General features: G+C 32.5%; 1 protein-coding gene across 1 annotated transcript in view; it reads right to left on the bottom strand.

Moving 5' to 3' along the window:
- The window catches only part of PCDH11X (protocadherin 11 X-linked), a 649,257-nt gene that overhangs the window by 592,558 nt on the left and 39,151 nt on the right, over positions 1 to 17,548 (bottom strand). The gene's annotated exons all lie outside the window — the stretch shown is intronic.

Genomic DNA, 17,548 nt, shown 5'->3' on the forward strand with positions numbered 1-17,548 from the left:
AAACATATTCTTCTCTAGCTGGACCACAACCCACATCCCAGACAAACCCTGGACAGAGCCCCCTAATAAACTGACACCTCCTGCTCTATCTGGCCAAGAGTTGATTCCCTCCCCCATATCGTCCCCCACATGCGCAGTTGCAACCTTCTCACATCCTTTAAACCCCTTAAAAGGCCCAGCCTTGAAGTCTGGCCTCTCTCCTCCCTTGGAGTATGAATACATTCTGTCCTGATTGTTGTTGCTCTATTATGTGCAACTCTTTGTCACTGGCCACCCTAACAGGGAGCGTTCAGAAAATGGCTTTTAGGGTGCCTGGGTGGCTCAGTCCGTTAAGCGTCTGCCTTTAGCTCAGGTCATGATCCATCAGTCCTGGGATCCAGCCCTGTGTCCGGGCTCCCAGCTCAGCACTCCAGTCTGTTTCTCCCTCTCCCTCTGCTCCTTCCCCTGCTTGTGCTCTCTCTTTCACTCACTCTCTCTTTCTCAAATAAATAAATAATTTTTTTAAGAAAAATAAGAAAATGGCTTTACAGATTAATCAAGGAAAAGACATATTCTTTTTTTTTTATTTGATAGAGACACAACGAGAGAGGGAACACAAGCAGGTGGAGTGGGAAGGGGCGAGGCAGGCTTCCCGTGGAGCAGGGACCCCAATGCGGGGCTCGATCCCAGGACTCTGGGATCATGACCTGAGCCAAAGGCAGACGCTTAATGACTGAGCCACCCAGGCGCCCCAGAAAGGACATATTCTATAAAGCAAAAACATAATGCTCATCCATTATCACATATCCTTCTGTATCACCTTTGGGTGAATTTAATCATAATTATTTCAATACCTATTATTTTAATATACTTGGTTTGTAAGTATTATACTATCATAATAAATAAATCTTAGATTCACGAGGGTTAAGAGGAAAATTTCCATTTATTGTAACATTTTAATTGCTCTGATTTCAAATCAGTTATTTTATTCAAATTTTATAACAACTATGTGGTATATATAAATATTTGTAAGCATTAATTTATACATTAAATTTTTATATTAAATAGACATTAATTTCACACTCTATAAATATTCTAGATGATCATGTTTTAAGATGGCAAATAAATAGGATACATTTGTGACTTCACTGGGAATTTGTTGAATAGCCTATTTTGATTTTTAGATATGTAAGGATAATTGATTAATTTTAGTAATTGTTCTTATGAATTAATAAAACACTATAGGGCTAACCAGAAAAAAATAAGTGATGATTTAGTATTTTTTTGTGTCAGCTATTAATATATCAAAATCAAGATGCAATAAAATCAACAGTTCAAAGCAAATGAGATATACCACCAGAATATTTAAAATGTTGGTTGAAAAAAAGATCTCAATTATAGTCTGTAAAATGAATCAAGGTAACATATTAGTTATCAAAAAATGAATATTAGCTCTCAACCTATTTGTTCCAAACAGGGAGATGACATTCATCCTTAATAGCTTCATTCATTCACCCAGAGAGACAAAGAATCTCTTCCTGGTAAGATGACTTTGGGGTGATATAAATTCACAAACAGTAGCTACGTATCATAGACCACTAAGCAAAAATGACATACGACTTTCTAAAAACGAATCTTACTGGAGCACCTGGATTTCTCAGTTGGTTGAGCATCCAACTCTTGATTTTGGTTCAGGTCATGATCTCAGGGTTGTGAGGTTGAGCCCCACTAGAGCCCTGCATGGAGTTCCACATCAGGCTCTGTGCTCAGAAGGGAGTCTGCCTCACTTTTTCTCCCTCTCCCTCTGCCCCTCTTCCTTCTTGTGTTCTCTCCCTCTCTCTCTCAAATAAATAAATAAATCTTTAAAAAAATAATCTTGCTATTGGTTTATCAATTGCCTAATAACAGATTCCTCAGCCTAAAAGTTCAGCAAAAATCCCTTCTCCTTTCATTACTTTGTAGTTATATACAATATTTTAATATTATTTATTTGATTTTTATTTTCTATCACCTCAAAACCAAAATAAACCAAATGACAACATGAAGGAATAAATGGACAGAAAAACAGTTAAGTGAAATAAGTCAGAGAAAGAAAAATACCATATGATTTCACTAATATGTGGAATTTAAGAAACAAAACAGATGAACATATGAAAGAGTGAGAGAGAGAGAGAGAGAGAGGCAAAACAGGAAACAGACTCTTAACTATAGAGAACAAACTGAGGGTTACTGGAGGGGAGGTGGGTGGAGAGGATAGGTTAAATTGGTGATGGGTATCAAGGAGGGCACTTGTTGAGATAAACACTATTGTATATTAAGTGATGAATCACTAAATTCTACACCTGAAAGTAATATTGCACTGTATGTTAAATACCTAGAATTTATTTATTTTTTATTTTTTAAGGATTTATTCACCTGTTTTAGAGAGAGAAAGCACTCATACCAGCATATGTGAGCAGAGGGGAGGGGCAGAGGTAGAGGAGAGAAGCAGACTCCCCACTGATGAAGAGCCTGGCACTGCGCTGGATCCCAGGACTCTGAGATCATGACCTGAGCTGATACCAAGAGTCAGCTGCCCAACCAACTGAGCCACCCAGGTGTCCCAACTAACTGGAATTTAAATAAAAACTTGAAGAAAAAAAAACCGAAAAACAGTTGAACCATAAATGAGATATACACAGGCCATGTTTTGAAATACTTAATTCAAGGCAGAAAAATAATTACACAGAATTCTGGCTTTAAAAATCAAACTCTGCTTTATGAGTTACATTAAACACTACCTTTTGTCTCTTCTTAATTTGTACAATAAATTCATATTCTGTGTTCAACCTGGTTTTTATGGAGGACTCATGTCCACACAACATACAATTCAAATGTATTTACAAATAAGTCATACAAAAGCAAATTAGAAATGTTGGTGTTTCTATTTTTTTCTTTCATCCAAGTTAATACATAAGAAAATGTTTTGTTGATTTAGAAAATATCTCTAAAACCTGTAGTTAGTTATTATTTCTTCTTTGTTTTAATTCATTTTAATTCTAAATACAAATGTATTCTAACCATTCCAACTTCAATGTGGGCATTTCAGAACATCTTGCTATACTTAAGAAATCCTAATTTTAGAGAAGGTCTATTAGGTTTTGTTTCAATATTATTACTGCATTTGAAAGTATACAAAATGAGCAATAAAAACTAGATGTTTTTATATGTAAAAACCTACATAATACCTAAAGATTTAGTTCTTCAAAAAATAGAAATTTAGTGATAAAATTCATCCTCTATAAAAAAACACTTTAAATTAAAATAATGTATATATCCATAATATTTTAAAGTGTAGCTTTCTACTCTGAATGAAAATGAATTATTTCAGATATATATCAAAATTTACTAGTAGGCCTCTATATTTAGTTTAGAAATGTATAGGCACTACGTCACATACATAAGTGCTTAAGAAATGTTATTGGATCTTTGGGTTTCCATTTCTTTTGTTTTGAATTCTTTTTTTCCCCAAGATCATATTACTATAACGACTGGCAAGGACTCCAAGAATCATTAGGGGTGATATACAGCAATTTGGAGTGTTCATTATTTCATGCATTCTATTTACTAAAAGACATAGTTTTTTCTGATAAGAGTATATTCTATTTTATTATTTAAAGATTGATTTATTTATTTGGAAGAGAGAGAGAGAACACCTGTGTGCAAGTGGGGGGGGGCAAAGGGGGAGGGAGAGAATCTCAAGCAGACTCCCCCCTGAGTGTGGAGCCAGATGCTGCACTTGATCCCACAAACCTGAGACCATGACCTGAGTTGAAATCAAGAGTAGATCACTTAACCTACTGAGCCACCCAGGTGCCCTGATAAGAGTATATTTTAGGCACAAGCTTTTTCTACAGGTATTTTCATTACAAATTACACTAAATTTTTCTTAGGCAAAATGTTTTCCCAAATATAAACAAAATATTTAAATTAATTAATTCTGTACCTTTCCAAATTTTTTATAGATTCTTCTTATTTAAAATTGATTTTTTTATCATGTTTCCCACTTTGGATTACCACAAAACCCACTGAGAATCATTAAAGAATTGAAAATGATTCCTTTCATTATTAGCCTTCATCCACTATATTCTATACTTTTTCACCACAAGCAAAGAGAAAGAATTCTCTCCACACAGTAATAAACAAGCATATTGGAAGGGGAAATTTACACTACCATTTTATAAACCAAGCAGTGCATTAACCTCAAAATAACTTTCAATACCTGTCAGATGAAAAATCAACAATATGCAAGTTCCATCTCCACAGAGTTGGATACAGTTTTGTTTTTTGGGCTAGCAAACACTAGCCAAACCCTAATTGTGGAATATTCGTAAGATATTTTATTTTTATGTTTTAAATAACAATCTTTGTGTTTCACTGTGAGTGTATGTCCTGGTGTGTGTGTGTGTGTGTGCACACACTCATGCAGACAGGTAGTTCAAATGAAAATTGCCAGCTGCAATGCCATTACATCAAACAATGGTTGAAATGGAAATGACTTGGTCAGGGTTACTCTCATATTAAGGTAATAGCATTAGGCACTACTTTCACCGTGTCCCCACAGTAATGCATATGGAGACCAAAAAGGTATTTTTATTTAGACATTTATTGTCATTATTATTTTTATTAATTTAGTTATTGCACTGCTTATGGAAAACATAACTTGAGTTTTGCTTATTTATGAAAGCTTGCAAAAACACACTTAAATTTATCTTCTGAAAATTAGATTTCACATTGGTTTTGAAAAATAGTTTGCCAAAGTAAAAGAATAGGTATTCTTCTTATTAGGTAATAGAAGCTCAAATTATATTACTTTACCTCCCAAAATTTTTTTTTGTTTTCAGAATACCAAATTGTGATGATTTCAACTTGCAATAGGGTATGAAATAAGTGAAAAATGGCCATTGTTTCATTTTAGGCAACTTACATTTTCTATATGGTGATAAATGTGTAATATTGTCCTCAAATATTCTCATTATTCCAAGAAATATTAGAAATACTGAAAGATTTTATTTTTTTCCTTTTCAAAGATATTCAGATCTTTAATGGAGATCATAGAATGAGCTGTCACAGCTAGAACTATTTCACACTTGCTATAACTGGCACTCTAAGAAATTATGATCACATGCTGCATGAATTCTTCCTATAAACTGACAACCTGAAAACTTAAGACCTAAAAAATAAAGTGCTATTCATGATAAAATTACTTTGTATCAGGACTTAATATTATAGATAGAATAAGAACAAAAATTTGGAAGCAAAGATGATTATGCCCTGAAAGGCTGGTTGGCAAAATGGGTTAATGAGAGAGGGAGATACAGGCTTCCAGTTATGGAATGAACAAGTCAGGAGAATAAAAGTCACAGCATAAGGAATATAGTCAATGATATTTTAATAGCAATGTAATGGGAAAGATGGTAGCTACACTTGTGGTGAACATGACATAATGTATAAACTTGTCAAATCAGTAAGTTGTATACCTGAAACTAAAGTAACATTGTGTGTCAACTATACTCAAATTAAAAAAAGAAAAAAAAAACAGTTTATTCAAGATTTTGTAGCATGAGCTGTGGAGACATTACCCGGTTTTGAATCCATGATCCATGATCCACCAATTATTAGCTGTGTAACTTTTTCCAAGTTTTTAAAATTCTCTGTGTCTCAGTATAAAATAGAGATAATAATAGTATCTACCTCAACAGTAGATAATAACCACAATAGTGTTATTGTGAAGACTAAATAAATTAACATATGTAAATCCCTTAGAACAGTTCCTGGAACCACAGTAAGTGCCCTATGTGTTTGCAATTGTTGCTGTTGTTATTATTAAACTAAAGAAAATCAACAAAAGTGGTTATATATCCTGCACTCACAAAGACAAGTAAGTCTAAACCTGTAAGAAAATAAAATTGCACTTGAACTGTAGTATTAACTGTCTTTAAGCAGCTATGACTTTAGACAAGTAAGTTAATCATTCTGTGCCTCATTTTCCTCATTCAGGTGAGTATGATTGGGGTTTATCTCTAAGATCCATTCTTTTTCTCACATTCTATGATTGAAATAATAAGCTTTAATCATAAATATGTAATCATTTGGGTAATTAATCTCAATTATGTGCACTGCTGCAGCTTTAATGAATTTTACACCACAACTCCATATGTAAAGGCAAACTCTCTATTGTCATCAACTGTGTATTTCATATAATTTTAATTGAGTTAAAATTATGTTTATAAGGTTTAAAGACTGTATGCTTTTTAAATTTTTTATTTAAATTCCAGTTAGTTAACATACAGTGTAATATTAGTTTCAGGTGTACAATTTAGTGATTCAACACTTCCTTAGAACACCCAGTGTTCATCACAAATGCACTCAATCCCCATCACCTATTGTTTTTGGTAGGTACCGATTTCATGGTTGTCTCTAGTTCGGCACAGATTTTTTTTTCCATATAATTTAGAACGGAACTTTGTTTTAAGAGACTATTTTAATGATTATTTTCCATTTTTAAGGGTTTTTTCAGAAATAAAATTTCTCCTCAAAATTTTATAACTCTTGATAACATTTTTAAGGATGTATTCCAATGACATTTATCTTTAGATATTATTATGATTAATTTTGAAATGTTTAAATTGAACAATTTATTCCTTTGATGAAATAGGAAACATATATTGCCTCATTGGTTTATTTTAATTGATATTTGAATTTTTAAAAACCATTATAAGTTAGAAAAAGTGGGGGAATTAAGTAGATAACTGTAATATATCTTAAAGTCCTATAATCCAGCACTGTGTTAAAATTATTGAAGCAAACACATCTTACAAACCAAGTAGTTTTTAAAATAGCGTTTCCAACTAAAATACATCATCAAGATTTTGTATTGAAAAATTATAAAAATTTAATTTCTGTAAAGTTGATCACTTTAAAATTAAAAAGATGATTAAAACCTACTATAGCTGACAACTACAACATTGCACCTTCAAAATTTTCCACTAATTACAGCTGCTAATTTTCAAAAGGAACTGTTAAAGTGAGTCAGATTTGACATAAGGACAGCTTCTCCACCTCTTTATTCAGAAGAAAAGGTTTTACCTAAAAAAACATTTCCAAATATGTTTTCTGTTTAATGAGACATTTTTATGGTTTTTACTTTTTTATTTTAGAAAATAAATATTTATTTTATACAACCAAAACAAAACAATAACAAAAACTGAAAACAAAACAAACTACATGAGTTACCTATTAAAATCTTTAGCATCTAAACTCTGAAACCTAACATTCAAGATCCTTAATTAGTTAGTTCCAACATAGGTCTTTTTCATTAATTTATAATTCATGACCTCCCTTCTTTAGCCAAGCCAACACCCACTCTCTAGCCATAAATTTTTCTGCATGTTCTCTGGTCATCCAAGGTCATCATCTGCTTTAGGGTATTTCACAACTCATTTCCTCCAAGAAACTTTCACAGATTAACATCACATGGGATAAGAGTAAGGATAATTTTAAATATAAGTGCTTAAGGGACTCAGTTAAAATATGATAACTATGGAAAAGGCAGTCAGCAGAGTCATGAAGCAGCGAGTTTTGATTTTTTAACTTTAATTTGGAAAAAAAAATCTCAATCTCGGGTATTACGTGTCATGTGAAAATAGCCTATTCCCTTACTCATTTATTCTTTCTCCTTTACTCCTTAAAAGGTGTGCAGAATATTGTTCTGAACTGCATATCTTGTTTAATAAAAATTGTTTACCTTGGTTTAATCTTGATTTGCTAGCTTAAAGGTAAAGTGCCACTAAGCAAACAGAGAAGTGTCCCCTATTTTTTTTCTTTTTTTGTAATTCTCCTCTACTATCTCAAGTTCTTTTGAAAGCAAGCTTGTTACAAATATCAGGTCTTTAAAATGTTGTGTACATGTTAAGGGGCAAAAGAAAATAATAATAATAAGATTAAATCAACCTGCCAATGATTAAACAACAAAATGTCTTATTTATGGCAGTTTGTAAACTCAAGCTGTTTGTAAATGTAGTATTATCATGACGAGTTATGCTCCAACTACCTGTAAAGGACTTAAGTAATTTGGAAGAACTGTGAGGCAGTAGGGAAACTGGGAGGAGCACAGGATTTGGAAGGGGCTGTGGAGGAAAATTGTAAAGAATGAGAGTACTAAGGAGAGTAAAGGAATGATTTTGACAATTGAGAAAAATTGAGAAATAATTGACAAATAAGCATCCCAGAGAATCTAACTAGGACAAAGATGGAAGAAAACTAACTAGGAGAAATTGGAGTGATGAAGATGGGGAACTTAAGTAGTGGGGAGAGATACAGAAGAATTGTAGAAACTCAAAAGCAATGGAACTATAATGGAACTGAGGAAGATTTCAGTAAATGAGAGGACAGAAAAGTACAGGGAAGACATGGGGAAATTTGATGGATCTGGGAAGTCTTGGGTAGCATTGACAGTAGATTTGAATATCTGAAGAGAATGATGGAAGAGATAGAAGAGTAATGGAGATAATAAAAGGGAACAATGAAAATAATGATGTATTTCTTTTTCAACACTTCCTTGGCGATTTGGGGTCTTTTCTGATTTCATACTAATTTTAGGATTGTTGTAGCACTTTGAAAAATGCCACTGGAATTTTGATCAGGATAGCGTTGAAGGTATAGGTTGCTCTGGGCAGCATAGACATTGCTGGGGGCATCAAGTTGCCTGATTTCAAGCTATATTACAAAGCCGTGATCACCAAGACAGCATGGTAGTGGCACAAAAACAAACATATAGATCAATGGAACAGAATAGAAAGCCCAGATATGGACCCACAATTCTATTGTCAAATAATCTTCAACAAAGCAGGAAAAAATATGCAATGGAAAAAAGACAGTCTCTTCAATAAATGGTGCGGGTAAAATTGGACAGCTATATACAGAAGAATGAAACTCAACCATTCTCTTACACCATACACAAAGATAAACTCAAAATGGATGAAAGACCTCAATGTGAGACAGAAATCCATCAAAATCCTAGAGGAGAACATAGGCAGTAACCTTTTTGACATATGAAGTTGCCACAGCAACTTCTTTCAAAATACGTCTATATTTCTATTCCTTGATGGATAAAGTGCTTTTAATAGCAAATCATTCAGGATTCTGAAACATAGGCACAAAATATTCTAGGAACTCAAAATAAGTCAAAGTCTCTGCAACATTTATTTGTCAGGCTAGGGTAGCCTTAAAAAATGTAATATCCACTAATTGGGCTTTCTCCCTTGGACTGTTTTAAGTTTTATAAACCTAACACATAGAACTGAGAATTTACAGTAGGTTTATGAAACAGTAGAATGCATAGATTCAAGGTAGTACATATATGGACTAGTGGTGATCCTAGCCCCTTTGGCTAGTAGTAATTTATTTCCTGACACTGAGAAAAATGGTCATGCTTTGAATATTAATCACATATTATGTTCCTAAGAATTCATAATTACCTACATATTAACTTCAATTTTCTTTAGTTATGAAATTCATCTTAATTATAATGCTTCTCAGTATCAATTTATACTATCTTAAAGGGGAATTTCTAATTCTGTAAGGAGGACAGAAAATGTCTCACCTAAGCTTGTCAGCTTCTTCACAAGACTACAAAGTTGAGAGCAGCTAAGGCAAAATATCTCTGGCATGTGATGTGAGGAATCCTTCTTACTCACAAAAGCATTTTCCTGTGGTAGCTCAAACACTTTTTCGATTTCAACAAGTAGACAACAGATGACAGAGGACTATCATTATATGGAAGATCCTCCAATTTGCCGAAATGGCTACAAATCAAGAAAAAAGTTAATTTTTGTATAATTTTAGATTTTGGAAAGGGGAACTAAGGCATATAAAGTTTGTGTTTCCAATATGATCTTATGGATCTCTCTTGGATCACACAACAAAAGTCCACAATACTTTTAGAGGTAGGATATGCTGGAAAGATATTTCCAGGCTTTACGATAGAAGAAGCTTTTAAAATTTTGAAAAGCCAGTCTACATTGTTGCAATCTTAATTTTAATTAAGTTAGATCTGTTAAAACATTTAATGCATATTTACATAGAAATTACAGCAACTTAGTGCCTTTTTATATTATATTTGAGTTTTATGAGCACTGGGTGTTATATGCAACTAACGAATCATTGAACACTACATCAAAAACTAATGATGTACTATATGTTGGTTAATTGAACATAATAAAAAAAGAAAAATTATATAGATTAAATAAAAATGTGATTAAAATGATACTGATATAAATGTTCCTCTTTGGGGAATCATTACATTGTAAATGGCTCTAAGTTATATTTTTAATATGGGAAATGGAAATCCTATACTTTATTACTTTATGATTATGACCTTCTTAGAATGCCAGAGATGTGTTTCTCACATCTTTTTCTCCAACAAAACTTTCTAGAGCAGCTTTATCCAATGGAACTTTCTGTGATAACAGATATATTCTATATCTGAACAGTCCAATATGCTAGCCATATGTGGCTATTACCTACTTGAAATGTGGCTACTGTAGCTGAGAAAATGAATTCTTTATTTTATTTAATTTTAATTGATTTTAATTTAAAAAGCCACATGTAGCTAGTAGCTACCATATTGGATAGCACAGTTCATAGGAAATTCATATTCTATATTTATTAAGATATTCATGAATTTACTTAAGGAAAATGTGTTTTGTTAGGATACTCCATCTTCTTTCTTCCATCCATCCATCAATCCACCCATCCAGCTGATCTTTAACTTTTAAGCAGCCTAAGCTTGTAAAGCCCTATGTTAAGTTTATATAATAGAGACTTGTATAAGATAAAAAACATATTGAACAGGCTAACTGACAAAGTAAAGAGCAAAGTACTATGGGAGTACCAAAGAATAAGACCACTTTTGGATAATAAAATTAGGGAGATGCTCAAGAAGGAAGTAGTTCTTTAAATGTTTTTAATAAATAGTGTCAAAGTGCAGGAAGAAAGATTGTAGGGAAGAGTTTGCAAGATAGAAAAGCCTGAAGCGTAGACTGGAACGTGGGGATAGGGAAGAGACTTTTATGTCTTTTTGACCTTTTTGTCTGACCTAAAAATGTTACCAAGAACAGATAAGTTAAAGTCAGGAAAATGAACAAGTTTTGTAAGAAAATGTTGAGGATAAATCAGAGAACCTATTTTAATCTAAAGCTTTCATAAAAGTTACTTAATTATAAAAAAGTTATTTGCTATAAAAGTGAGTTAAAAGTGAGTTAAAATTTTAGTGATCAAACTAAATTTTTACGTTAATTGTACTAATAATAAAAAAATGAATGTAATGGTCAGATATGTTTAAAGAGATCTCTAGTATAGTGTGATCATCAATCATCTATCTAAACTTCCATTTTGACCTCTATATTTAAAGACTAAAGATTCAGATGGCTACCATAAGGGTAGCTAAACACAAACATATGTGAATTTTCTCTTAATTCCCATATAGAATTCTTATTGAATAGTGCCAGATAACTTAAGATATATCAAATACTTTTCATGCCCTAGGAGACTGTCTTAAATTCCTGAGCAGGTATTACATTCTGTGTTAATCTAAAAGCAAAGATCAAAATATTTTGGAGAAGTAGACATTCTTATAATGTAATGTAAGTAGCAAATCAAATGCCATAAATATAGAACCTGAGTGATGGATTTACTGATGCCCAAATTCATCACATGTTCCTTTTGAATATTAATTTGTGAACATATATTAAATTTTAATAAAGTTAACATTTATCTATGGAGGTCATTGTTCTTTTTGTTTTGCCTCTCTGAATTGATGCTATTTTGACTAGAAAATACTTTCTGCTTTCTTTGCAAATAAAGAGAGAATTGATGATTTCATAGTTTAATATGATTTTAAATAATCAGGTATTTAATACAAATACCCAATTAGTTTGAATGTATGTGGAAGTGTAGCAGATATTCAGGGTTGTATCTCTGCCTTTAAAAAAGACCAGGCCTGTAACAGGCTAAAGTTATTTTCATAGCTGAATTGTCATCTCTGGATTCATAGTCCTAACATATATAGGTGCTATTTCTTTTGAGGCAAATATGATTTCCAGGAATCTAATTAACATGAGTGTTCATATTTTTCATTAATAAGAAATTTGGAAGTTGAGAAATTGTAGCCCTTTATGCTTAATATTTTTTTGAATTTGTCAGGTACACCTTATGACTTATGGGTTATGCCTATATATGTAATTTTCTTTCTACTAGAATGATACATAAGAATCAAGAGGTTGTGACTATACAGTTTGACAACACATGGATTCTTAACTCCTTTAATTCCTGCCCCATAATCAGAAATGTCTCTATTAGCTTGTCCAACTGATCATATGTTGGTGGCTGAATTAAAATACTACTTTTCTGATCTCTCTCTCTCTCACACACACATCTGTAAAAAAAAAATAAGTAAATTCTACCCCCATTGTGAGGTTCAAAGTCAAGACCCAAAGATCAAGAATCACATGCTCTACTGACTGAGCCAGCCAGGTGCCCCCAAACCATTTTTATTATTAAGAACATAAATGGCAAATGTCTGAGGACTAAATCATTTATCTCCTCAAATTACTCTTGGTTCTTGGTAATGCAACATGTCAGTGTGCTTAATTTATTCCAAACAAAATGCTGAAGGTATAATTGTCTAAGAGAATAACTTTAATTAGTAATAGACATGATGGTATATTTAAGATATGTGTATTTTAAAGATAGTTGCTCTGAAATGCAAGATGAGGTTGCTCTACACCATGGAAGCGAAAATATAGCTAACTACATTTGATCTCCTTCCAGAGAATCACTTCCTCTTTGATAACATTCTTACAGTAAAGCTGAGATGGCCAATATTTAATGCTTTGGGTTCTTCTATTTTAACCCTGCTAGCTGAATGACTTATTTTGTATAGTTTATATAATTACAAAGTGAGACAAAAATTATTTTAAACCCTGGGGTGCCTGGGTGGTACAGTCAGTTAAGCATCTGATTCTTGGTTTCAGCTCAGGTCATGATCTCAGGGTCCTGGGATCAAGCCCTGCATCAGGTTCCATGTTCAGTGTGAAGTCTGCTTTAGATTCCCTCTCTCTCCCTCTCCCTCTGCCCTTCCCAGTCATGTTTTCTCTCTCTCTCTCTCTCTCTCTAAAATAAACAAAATTTAAAAAAATTGAAAGCCTAATCACATTTATTATAGGAAAATTGGATTTTGGGTAAAATACCAAATTTAAGGTACAGCATTACTCTCATGAACTACCTGCTGAGAATTGAGACTAGAAATACTAACCTTAGTGTGCATTGTACAGAATAGCAAGAGATTATGCAAATTTCCAGGTGTAGAAAAAATAGAGACTGCTGTAGGATATTTGAAGGTTAATGGAAAGCAATATGCAACTTTCATAAGTTACTTTCTTCTGGTTAGCCAACATTTTCACCAGTTCACACAGTGAAATTCCATGATTTTTGTCCATGAAGCTCTGAGAACTTACTAAAGAATTGCTTAGACTGTCAAAAAATAATATTTTTTGTGCTGACTACTATTACCAGCACTGCTGCCAATTTAAGAAGTGTAAAATTTTCACTATTTAGGAAATGGTAAACTTTATAATAACCTCATTATCAATATGTGATTGAAAAAAATCTAGGAAATTGAATAGTTCTCCACTCAGGCTATTTGAACATCTGCTTCTAAGATTATCTACACCTTATTAAATTCCTGCCAGTCATAATCCTATTAAAATATAAAGGAAATAAATCCATGTTTCTGCAAATTACTATGGTGACAAATACCTTGAGACATCCAGCATTTAGATTCATCTTAATACAACTTTGATCAATTATTAAAATAATAGTAGTTACCATTTTATTGAATTCTTATTTTATGTCAAACACTGTACTAAGTATATTTAATACAATAGCCCTATAATATATGTACTGTTATTGTCACTTCCATTTACACATGAGGACATGAGGCTTTAAGAGTTTAAGTAATTTGCCCAAGTTCTCAGAGCTATTAAAGTATGCAGCTAGAATTTTGAAAGCAGGTTTATTTGGATTCCAAGCTTAAGCTCTTAACTACTACACAGACTTTATATAAGACAAAATATGTTTATGTGCTCACTTACAGTAAAACAAAACCTAGCAATGTCTTGGAATTAAAACCTAGATCAAAATTATTATCAAGGGGATCACCCAGTTAAGAGTTGATGTGTATGAAAATGTAACTTTAGGAAAAATGGGGAAGGTATTTGATGGCAAATCTGTTATTTTAACTTTTTCTTAGGAATCAAATGTTTTCAATTTTCTGATAATGGAATAAATACTTATATGGAGGTCTCATTCCATATGTTTTTATAACCTGTATTAAAGTACAATCAGCATAAATATTCTATAAAAGGAAGTAAATACTATCTTTTGATTCAAATACTTATCTTCTTATTAGAAAATGTCTTCTAATTCAATAAGTAATTCAATTGGAAAATAGATTTGCTTGATGCTACATCTCATTGAAATTGATGTTGCATAATTGGGTAATTTGCACTAAGGACATTTAATGGAACTGGAACTATGTTTCATTTTCAGGAACTCATGTGAAAATTAGATCAGAAGTACCTACTTTACAAATCTCACTTTCTCCTGAAATATGCATTCTTCATAAAGATTTCCCCAACATTAATTTTTACTTAAGCCTATGCAAATCTTGACAAATCTGCATATGTGAGGAGTATATTCAGGAAATATCTCTATGAATAACATTATAATTTGGAAGTTATTAACAAAAAAACTGTTATCTCCCTTTCAGGAAATCTTCTGCTCTAAGACCTTTGATTATTAAGTTGAACCATATGAAATTGCTGATACTCAACAAATTTTGACCAGAAAAATAGCAATTTCATATGGTCCTGCTTTATATGTTCTGCCTAGGTATTTAGTCAGACTTTCCACTAATAATCATTTCTCTACATAAATTACTATATCAGTAAGAAAAAAATAACTCCAGATATCTGGGGAATTTGCAAACTGGGTGTGCAGAACTTATTTCATGCAGGTAGACATTATTAAATAAATGGAAATTATCAAAAGTCATGGGAGTCTTAATAATGTAACTTTGATGTGAAATGAGCAGCAGGATGCTTAAGTAAAGAGAAAGTACTTATTTGAGAGTTGATAAAGGCACAGCAGACAATATAAAAGGAATGACAGTGAAAAGCAGGAAATAAAGGTGATCAAAATAGATGAGTTTTGTCAACAGAATTAACTGAATCATAACAATGTGCAGTACACTGTACTAACATAGGTAACTGTAAAGAAAGAACAACAAAAGCAATATAAAGACAAGCTGAAAGAAAATAAAGAAAATCACCTATATTTAATCTGAGGTGGAATACAGACTGTCAATAACAAATAGGATAGACATGCTATTTCCATCTCTTCTCATTTATGCATGTATAACATTTGCATGTGTATGATTGTCCTTTAATCATTACAAAAATATAAAGGACATGAAGAGTATCTGCCCCCACTTGAATGAAGACCAGTTTCCTCAGTTAAGTATTTTCTCTAGTGACCACTTCTTCAAGAAAGCAAGAGTTAATGTGTCAGTGTTTTCAGATTAGTCAGAATATTACTGTTTCATTTAAATAGAATTCTTTTACATATTTTGACTTCCCAGAATATTGCATCTGCTAAACAACTTTCATTTATATTGTGGTCTAAGCATAACTGTAAGTCATATGTAACACCCAGAGAACTGATAACAACTGCCACTTTTATTACAGTCTGAAGTTGATACTTAAAGAGTCTATGATGAATCTATTTACATAATGAACAACTTTTTTCTAAATAGATGATTGATATTTAATGTTATATATTATGTTACTATCATATATAGTTTTAACCTTATTCAATGTTTTTAAATCAATGTTTTTAATTTTTTATTTATTTTATTTTTTAAGAGTTTATTTATTTATTTGTCAGAGAGAGAGAGAGAGAGAGCACAAGCAGGGGGAGCTTCAGGCAGAGGGAGAAGTAGGCAGAGGGAGAAGCAGGCTCCCCCCATGAGCAAGGAGACAGATGAAGGGCTCTATCCCAGGACCCTGGGATCATGACCTGAGCCAAAGGCAGATGCTTAACCAACTGAGCCACCTAGGCATCCTCATTTCTAGTTTTTAAATATGTACCTTTTCTATATGAATTTACTTTGTAGATAAAGTTTTAAAGTATTTATGTCACCCCAAAGAAAAGTAAAATGTGATTTTCACTAATGAAAGAAAGCATATTTATTTCACTCTGTACAATCATGCCTGGTTAATTCCTTCCCTTTGAAAATAATCAAGATAAATCTACCATTTCTATGGAAATGTTTTAGATCTGTTTATATTGAAGAAATTGCTGTTATTCTGGTACAATATGCAGCCCATCTTACCTTTTGTTAATAATTAAAAATAAAGAAACCATCATTGCAATCCAAGAGCCTCTTTTATAGTGACTAACATAAAATAAATGTTTCTCTTTAAAACCCTATAAGTGAATTGTGTAAGACTAATGAATCACAGACCTGTAACTCTGAAACAAATAATACATTATATGTTAAAAAAAAAAAAGATAGTAGGAAGGGAAAAATGAAGGGGGGGAGATTGGAGGGGGAGATGAACCATGAGAGACTATGGACTTTAAGAAACAAACTGAGAGTTCTAGAAGGGAGGGGTAGGGGGATGGGTGAGCCTGGTGACGGGTATTAAAGAGGGCAAGTATTGAATGGAGCACTGGGTGTTATATGCAAACAATGAATCATAAAACACTACATCAAAAACTAATGATGTAATGTATGGTGATTAACATAACATAATAAAGTAAAATTTAAAAAAACCCTAGAAGTATTATTTGTTTTAAATTCTGAGTTGAATAACCATCCTACTTATTAAAATCACTTTAATTGAAGCCCAGACAAGATAATTAACTTTTTAAAAAAGAATATCTGTTTCTTTAAATAAAAACTTTTTTTAATTTAAACTAAATATTTATAAAAGTTAAATATATGTTATCACATGATTTCAATTGAATAATCAGCTGACTGTTTTTATGATAAGATTAGTTTGATTTCGGTTTTGCATTTTTCAAGAGACGGTCATAGCAGAAAGGTCTTACATTTTATTTTAACTTTCTATTTATTTATTTTAGATAGTGTGGTGGGTAGAGGGAGGGGCATGAAGGGGGTACAGGAGCGGGGGGGGCAGGGAGAGGGACAAGCAGATTCCTCACTGAGCTGAGTGAGGAGTCCGACTTGGAGCTGGATCTCAGGACCCTGAGATCATGACCTGAGCTGAAATCAAGAGTCAGATGCTCAACCAACTGAGCCATACAGCCGCCCCTGGTTTTAGGTTTTTTTAAAAAGCTATTGCTCACTCATGTGCAAGATGAAAAACAAACGAATACAGAAACACAATGTCACACAGAGAATCATTTTAATTACAACAAAATTATATATCTCCTATCACCTTTA

This window comes from Zalophus californianus, chromosome X (assembly GCF_009762305.2).
Source record: "Zalophus californianus isolate mZalCal1 chromosome X, mZalCal1.pri.v2, whole genome shotgun sequence".
In the NCBI taxonomy this organism is placed as follows: domain Eukaryota; kingdom Metazoa; phylum Chordata; class Mammalia; order Carnivora; family Otariidae; genus Zalophus; species Zalophus californianus.